General features: G+C 38.2%; 1 long non-coding RNA gene across 1 annotated transcript; it reads right to left on the bottom strand.

Annotated features, from left to right (window-relative positions):
- Nucleotides 1-7414: 7414 nt before the first annotated feature.
- Nucleotides 7415-8258, bottom strand: LOC133834053 (uncharacterized). Its single transcript, XR_009893293.1, has 3 exons — nucleotides 8123-8258; nucleotides 7966-8041; nucleotides 7415-7498 (listed from the first exon to the last, which is right to left on the bottom strand). It is a non-coding gene; the product is annotated as an uncharacterized LOC133834053 (long non-coding RNA).
- Nucleotides 8259-8563: the final 305 nt, after the last annotated feature.

Genomic DNA, 8563 nt, shown 5'->3' with positions numbered 1-8563 from the left:
CCAGCTTTCGCCATTAGTTTTCTCAGCAACGATAAATCAAGCTCTCAATGAAAGCACCAGAATGTTGACCCAAGATTTGGCCAACTGACACGGAGTCAGAATATGCTTGATATGAATTAAAGAGATGAGAAGAACGTAATGACAAAAGTAAATAAGACACAGTATTTTATAGTGGTTCGGCCCCAGGATTTGGTAATGACCTATGTCCACTTAGAATGATATAGATAAAAAAACCAAAAGAGTGATCAAAGAACTAGGGTTCAATGAGTTTCACCACTTTCTGAAGAACAATACAGTATTCCTAGGATAATTACTATAATCTCTCACGATTCAAAAGCCAAAAGTCCTCTCCCTTGAGCTATCTCTTGCTATTTATAGGCTCAAGGGGGATTACAAAAGATTGTTACAGATATTCTTCCCTGAATAATCGGATACTCAGGAGATTGTGTGAGATAAATTCGGGATTCATAAAGATCTTCCCATTAATGTCGCCTTGTACACGGAACTATCGACCAGACTAGTCGCAGGTAAAACAGGCTTGCACTGCTTCTAATGTGTCCTCTGGTCGATACTCTAGCAGAACGTTTCCAGGTGTCAGCCATGTGTCCAGGGATCACTTGCCACGTCACCAATGCTAATTTTACGGATAACAGACGCTATGCCGTTTCTGACTCTTAGGTCAGTATCCCTGACTAGTCAGTGCCATATACAAGTAAGCAATGCCACCAAACATATATCACATATCCAATATCCGAATACAAGGCATTCAACATGCTTACTTAACAAATACTAGCACAATTAGGATCATGCATAAACACAGAGGCTCAAGCTCTGAACAATATCATACTCAGTATACAAAGCATGTCCTAATCACATGTTTCTCGTGCATCATATGCATCATATTTAACCACTTGACATGCCTCAACAATAATCATGCATGCCACATTTAATAATCCAACATGCATCAATAATAACCATGCATGTCACATATACACAAGGTGCTGTTTTCTTACCTTTGGTCCAAGCACAAGTTACCAATAAACGAGCCACAAGTACGATCCTGATCCCAAGCCCCTAGTGAAAACCTAATCACAACCATGATATAAAACCTCATCAAAATGGGTAAATAAATACTTCCAAACCCAACCCAAGCCTCCGGGACATCGAATCCCACTCAACTAGGTAGTAGGATCAATCCCAGGCCCTTAGAGTTAAGTTCCCATCACAAAAACTCACATTTGGAATTTTTTTTCCTTAAGGGTTGCGGCCTTACAAGGACCATGCCGCGGCCCTCCCCCTTGGCAGAGCCTCCTCCACCTTCTTCAAGCTAGGGCCACGACGCCCTAGAACAAGGCCGCGACCCAACCTCGCACCAGCCACTTTTCCTCGTTTTTCCACTTTTAAAACCTTCCAAAAACCTATCCAAACATCTCCAAATCCCAAAATCAAAGTTCCCAAACATCCCCATGATCCAAAACCCATAAAACCCAAGTCTCAAATCAATTAAAAACTCATCAAAACACAAAATCCAATTCAAGCTTAAAAACTTAAATCTTAAATCTTGAATTACCTCCAATTGAGTTGTTTCCAACTAAATCCTCCGGCTAATAAGCTTCTAATCTTTCCTAGGATTGCTATGCCTCGATCCTCGCTTGAATCCGAGTCCTAAAACCCAAGTTACCTTCGAAAATGCGATCGGGGAACGAAAAGGAAACTTAGAGGGAGAGAGAACGTACAGAACGTTCTTTTATTCTTGTAAAGGGTTACTTCAAGCTTAAGTAGCCTCAACCAAATCCTAACACTCGGGGTCCCGAAAACACTCCCGGGGGCAAAATAGTCAAAACCTCAAGAATTTCCCCCTGATCTTACTAACTCCCAATTTATCACCAGATATTTATTCCCATTACCCAATAACCCGGCAATGCTCTAAATACCCCTTGACTCACTCCGAGTCAAGAATAAATCCCGTTGTGACTTTCCCACTAGCTTACCTCCTAGGATCGTCTTGTGCTAGGTAACCCTGGCATAACCAAATAATACTAAAGCACCACACACATATCACATATATGCCAAATATGCCCGAAATGGGCAAAATATGAAAATCACCCAATTACTCAGAACTAGGTTCACATGCATATTTAATACACCTAAACATGCATATTATCATTTAATAACATAATAGAGCAATTATGGCCCTCCTGGCCTCCTAATCAAGGTCCTAAACCTTATTAGGAAATTTTGGGCATTACAACTATCCCCTCCTTACAGAAATTTCATCCTCGAAATTTATCTGAACTGCCGAAATATCAATTCGGCACAACTGATCCCAGTTTCCCAGGTCATTCCTTCGACCTCACTGTTTCTGTAACATACCTTAACTCAAGGTACACTTTGATCCTCAGAACCTTATTTTTTTTGTCTCATATCTGAACTGGTTATTCCTTATAGAATAACTTAGCTTTAGTTCCCAGATTCTCATAACTCAACTCATGAGTTCTTTTAACCCATGTCCACTGCATGGAAGTACATAACACACTGTATACAACTGACAGTGCTAGAGAAAAAGCTGATCCAAAATCAACCCGACCAATCCTATCCAGAATTCAAACTGTCAAATAATCAGGATTCAAATTGTTAAATTACTCTAGGGCTTAACTTGCTTTTAACTCCTTACCTCTTTTCCATGGTGATACTTCTAATGAAGATACAATCTTCTACTTGGAACTTCATGTTCCTACTTTTCAATTCAGTAACATTTTTCCCTTTATTCTGAGAAGTGAGCATTCAAGCTTCAATCTCTGATAATCTCAATAGTCCCCTGAACCACTTCAGGATCCAGATATATATTAACTCATTCATCTTATAAGATGTTCCTCCAATAATAATTGGATAACCCTCTCTCTGATTTACCATCAGTCTGAGAGTAATAAACTGTACTGAATTTCATCTATTTACTCATCGCCTTCTTAACCCTTCCAAAACCTGGAAATCGCATTATAGTCTTCATCTGATAAGATAGACCTTGAGTTTCATGAAGGCGCACTATCTCTCTCACATAGAGATCTGAGTACTGGTCAGCTGCACTATTCATCCTTGCTGACAAAAATAAACTCACTTGGACTACTGGTCCACAATAACTCAATGCCAATTCATACTGGTCCACTAACCTGGGCAATCCCACCGTGAAACCCATCGCGATGCTTTCTTATTTTCATTATAAAATACTCAATGGATATAATGGCCTCACCGATTCCTGACACTTTGGTCTGACCTGCTATCAGGCTAGGAACTTTATCATACATCCATTACATCTCTCTCCATCTCAGGCCACCACTATAAAGCTTTCATATCCTGTCACATTTCCATGATGCTCAAATGAAGAGAAGAAAAGAACAACATGAGATTCATCCAGAATCTCCCAATTAATCTCAATGTCCATCGGATTCCAAATCCGACCCTTATACCACAATAAGCACATACCTGATATTGCAAAACCCTTAGCTAATCCAGCTAAGACTTCCCACTCAATCTTTCCTATCTGTGGTTCACTTAGATATCTTTCCTTCTAATCCTTTCCGAAATGATAATCTCAAACATAACACTGGCCACCTGGCCCACCAGAAACTCTACTCTAGTTCTGGTCAGATCCTTTAACCAACATATTGCTTAGGCAATTACTTTTCTCTGTCACTGAGATGTCATAACAACCCACTAACTGGTTCTGATCTGTAAGAAGACTCAAAACTCTTTCCCAAGACACCTGTAATATCCTTACCACCCAAAGACACTCTTGCCCCTAAGGTGTTCCCTAACCTTGGCAAATCTCCGCAGAGAAAATACCACAATACCATCGTCCAAGACGATCACAAATCCCATTTAAATAAACCTTTGAATGCTCTGTTCATCTGACTCATAAACACTTGGCATTAAACTAATTCTCAAGACATAATCAGCACTCTCAGTGCTCTTATCCGATACAACACAATCTTTTACATAACTTTCCCCTCTGATCTCTAACTGGTCCTAACCAGATCCAAGATCCACCTTAGAGAATTCCATCTTACTTAATAATTGAACCTTTAATTCTTACAACTCCGCTGAGCCATTCAAAACAATGCTTACATCTGATTCCATCCCTGGCACTGATCCAATCACCATTCTAGTCTCCTTTCATATAAAATAAACCCTGACAAGTCCCTTGGAAACACATCCAGAAACTCACAGACTAGTCCAGTCTGTCTTGATCTCACTGACACGATCTAAGTGGTGTCCACCACACCAGCTAAGAGTTCTATGCATCTCTCTGCAATAAAAACTCTAGCTCTCACTACAGATATCATAAGCATACAGAATTCGCGCACATTGCCAACTGCTACAAGGCTTTCCACTCTCAAGCTCAAGAGTTACTACTTTCCTTGCCATTTAATATTGCCCCATAACTATATAGCCAATCCATACCCTGGATCAAACCAAAGCCAGTCATAACCAGCTTTATCAAAATCACTGATAAATCCTTTTTCATCGCAATTCAACTCATCCCTTGGATTACCGATACAGTACCATCTTCCCATCACAACATAACCATGTGATCTGCATAGCAACTCTATACCTCTCTATATGCAACAAATAAAGGAACAGCATGGCACCAAAACCAATCAGCATAACAAAGAAATCAGAACTAGAAAACTGACCTACCACCCCTGAGGAACTAGTCTCAGTCTCAGACCCTGACTGCCCCGGAATAAACACTCGAGTTGGAATCGAGCTGTCTATCCCCTTTTTCTCATGCTCTCTTAACACCACACACATATCACATATATGCCAAATATGCCTGAAATGGCCAAAATATGAAAATCACCCAATTACTCAGAAATGGGTTCACATGCATATTTAATACACCTAAACATGCATATTATCATTTAATAACATAATAGAGCAATTATGGCCCTCCCGGCCTCCTAATCAAGGTCCTAAACCTTATTAGGAAATTTGAGGCATTACAGTTACCCGAATTTTGCCGCTTAGGTCGGCTGGTTTGTAAATTTGAAATAGTAATGACCATTTTGAGTTGTAAATGACTTTTTGGGCCCATGAACAGTTTTATGTATTATATAAAATATATCATTTCTTTTTTGTTGGTTTTCCACCTTATCCTGTTAATAACACTTAGAGCACGTTTTTAACCAAAGGACTCGAGTAACGGGTCAAATTTCCGGTTCACCATAACCGTTTTGGGGTAACCAGGGTGTTACAAGTTTGACTCCAATACATGGGATCCCAATATAATTTAAGGAGATTACAACCCAAAAATGTATACAAAATCCAACCTAGGCGGTAAAATCAAGGTCCAACCCTAGTTCCAACTGATAACCTCGGTCGTGGCGGATGAGCAGGCCACATATGTACACTCTGCCCCTAAAGCTCTCCAACTCATGGCTAGTCCAGCTTTTCCTTTCCTTTACCCTGCACAATTTAGCACCCGTGAGCTAAGGCTCAGCAAGAAAACATAATCATGCTAATAAGCAGTACATTATCAGATCACATATTTATAATTAGCATGCCTAGCAGTAATAACCCTACTTATGCATGCACTCAATCTAGATAAGTGACTATAGGTTCACACCAGGGTCTGTTGCCCAACTTCTCATATAACCAACCTTAGATCTAGCCAAGTAGGTATGGCACTTAAAATTTCAGACGACCCTAGGGACGTTCAAGCGTATATCTCGCTTTCGGGTTGGCTTAACCCTATCGGTCAGCGTTTAGCACGCTATTGCTGTCCTCGAATCTTAAGTGGAGCCTTTAAACTCTTGACTTATAAGCCGAGTCCCTTAACCTTCGATTGATAAGTCGAGTCTTTAACCTTCGACTGATAAGTCGAGTCTTTAACCTTCGACTAATAAGTCAAGTATTTTAACCTTCAATTGATAAGTCGAGTCTTTAACCTTTGATTGATAAGTCGAGTCTTTTAACCTTTGACTGGTAAGTCAAGTCTTTTAAAATAGATATGTCCTTGACTATTAAGCCAAGCTCTTCATCAGATAACACAAATGAATTCTCAACTTATAAGCTGAGCTTCCCAATTAGATATACAGACAAGCAGTTATTACATAACACAGGTAAGCACAACGCATTTAACATGTTTAATAAAACATTCTCAGCATAGTAATAATCTTGTACTATAACCAGGCCAAGCCCTAAACACAAACCGGGTGTAGTTCCTTATCTCAAGTCCTGAGTAAATAGTGTTTGACGACCCCCGAGTACAGTCCTTTCCTCCCGAGCCTAACAGTTCATCCTGGTCACAACCATAACAATGAATAACTATCAGGAAATGAACTAATAAAGACTTTGGACCAATTCCTAGTCTCTAGGACCTTGCATTCTGTAACACCCTCACTTATTTTAGTTAAAACCATATCTGAGGTGTTACGTTTTAAAACTATATCATAATTTATTTCTGCGGAAGTCTGGACATTTTTTTTTTTGAAAACTTATTTCACATTATTTACATTAAACATAAAGTGTGTCTCAAACATATTATACATAAGTATTAAATAACCCAATTTGTTTTCAAAACATAACTTCACACTTTATTACAAATATCACATTGGTAAACTGAAATAACCCACAAAAGGTCGATGTGTTCATATGTACAAATCTGGGTCAGGACTATGCTTCAGTTCTCCTTATGTCATTCACTCATTTCTTTCTCTACCTGCAACACAAGACAACTGTGAGCCTAAAGCTCAGTAAGTAAAGTAATGCATGCAATGCTAATGATTACCCAATGTCAATGGACATACACAACTTCTTTTTAAATTTTGGGCCCCTTAATATTGTGCACACTGTTTGAATTGGTCAATGCCTGCAGGGCTTGTTACACATATAATATAAAATCTCATGGGTTCTCCTCCGGCTAGCCATCACCACAGTAGGGCGCATTAAAAACATTATTCCATTGTTGCCCTGTCGGGCTCAAGAGTTAAGGCGGCCACACACTGTGGTGTCAATACATATAACAATAACTCATATGGAGGAGAAATAAAAATGGAAACATGGGAAACAATATAATTGGTTCATTAAAACCTAGCACAAATTATTGGGCAGCCACTATAAGCCTACTATAGGCCTCCGTTTACACTTATTAACACTTTCATTTGCCTTTTCAAAACAGTGGCACTGAACTTAAACTTCTTATTACAACTTGCTTTTATGTTGCACAAAACTTGCTAAGGCATCATATAATTAATCATCATAATATCATGCATGGTCTTATATCATATAATAATTCACCATATCACTATTATGCCATGCATACAAATTTATGATGAAGTTTCAATGTATGTTAATACCACTTACTCACAAAATATTCATATAATGCATACTTTCACATAACATGTAATTCTTGTGTTGCAGTTGAGTACTTTACTTACCTTCTGTCCAAAATATTATTCACCGTGTAACAAGTGGTGTCTTAGGTGTTGATGTGCTTATCCTGACAATGGCATGGATTTCTCATCATAATGATGGCAGTAAGACATTGAACTATCATTTAAAAATACCCATAAAACATCATATAAAATTTCATATCCAATTCATGCCTAAAATGCCTTAAACCACATAGATCGAGCGTTAGATTTATTTTAGACATTTGGAGAAATTTTGATAGAGTTTCCCCTTAATTTTAGCTATCCTCAAATATAAAAATCAACCAATAATCAACATCAAATAACCTTCCATAACCATATATCCCAAATACCAACATGATTCATCATAAAGTTATCATATACAGATTTTTATAAAATTCTAATCTCCTGGATCATCACCCAAATTAAATGAGTCTCCACATCTATTCAAACATTTATAAACATATCTACCATCTTATAAACTCAATAAAATAATCAAAAATCAGCTTGTACTCCAAGAACCCCAAAACCTCATAAAACACAAAATTTCACTTACCGAGCAACTTTTCGGCGAAAACAATCTCTTCTAGCTTTTCTAAACCTCAAACCACTTGGAAACCACCAAGAAATATCTTTACAAGAGATAAAACACCATAGATAAGCTCTCAGCAAAATTCAAAAACATAGTTTAACTTCCAAGTACAAGAACTTACCATAAAAAGGCTAGAACTAAGCTTAATCCACTTCTTTGGCTTTGATTTCACTTGGATCTCCTTAGAATTTCTTCAAACCAGCCAAGAAATGGTTTTTGGTTTTCTTTTCTCTCTGTTTTTTAGAGTCTTGGTCGTGCAAAGTGATAAGGTTGATGAAAATTCTTTATTTTCAATGATTTGGCCTTATTGTATCAAAATTTGACACATTTCACCTCATCATTTCACCTTTTGACTTATGAAAACCTTATCACTTCAATAATTTCGACTTAATCATCTTCTAGGCCTATTATCCTTATGTGTAAAACACTCACACCAAACCTTAGGTCCATATGAGTTCATACCCAATAGTTATGCTTACCCGATCGAGCGTAGCGCACTTATGCTAAGCTCGTTTTGACTTTGCATCAATACCACTGATTATGTATACCTCCCATCAAGAAT

The sequence above is a fragment of the Humulus lupulus genome, chromosome 5 (assembly GCF_963169125.1).
Source record: "Humulus lupulus chromosome 5, drHumLupu1.1, whole genome shotgun sequence".
NCBI classification, from domain to species: domain Eukaryota; kingdom Viridiplantae; phylum Streptophyta; class Magnoliopsida; order Rosales; family Cannabaceae; genus Humulus; species Humulus lupulus.
Note: the sequence above shows the minus strand (reverse complement) of the source record. Positions and strands in the feature narration are given on the sequence as shown.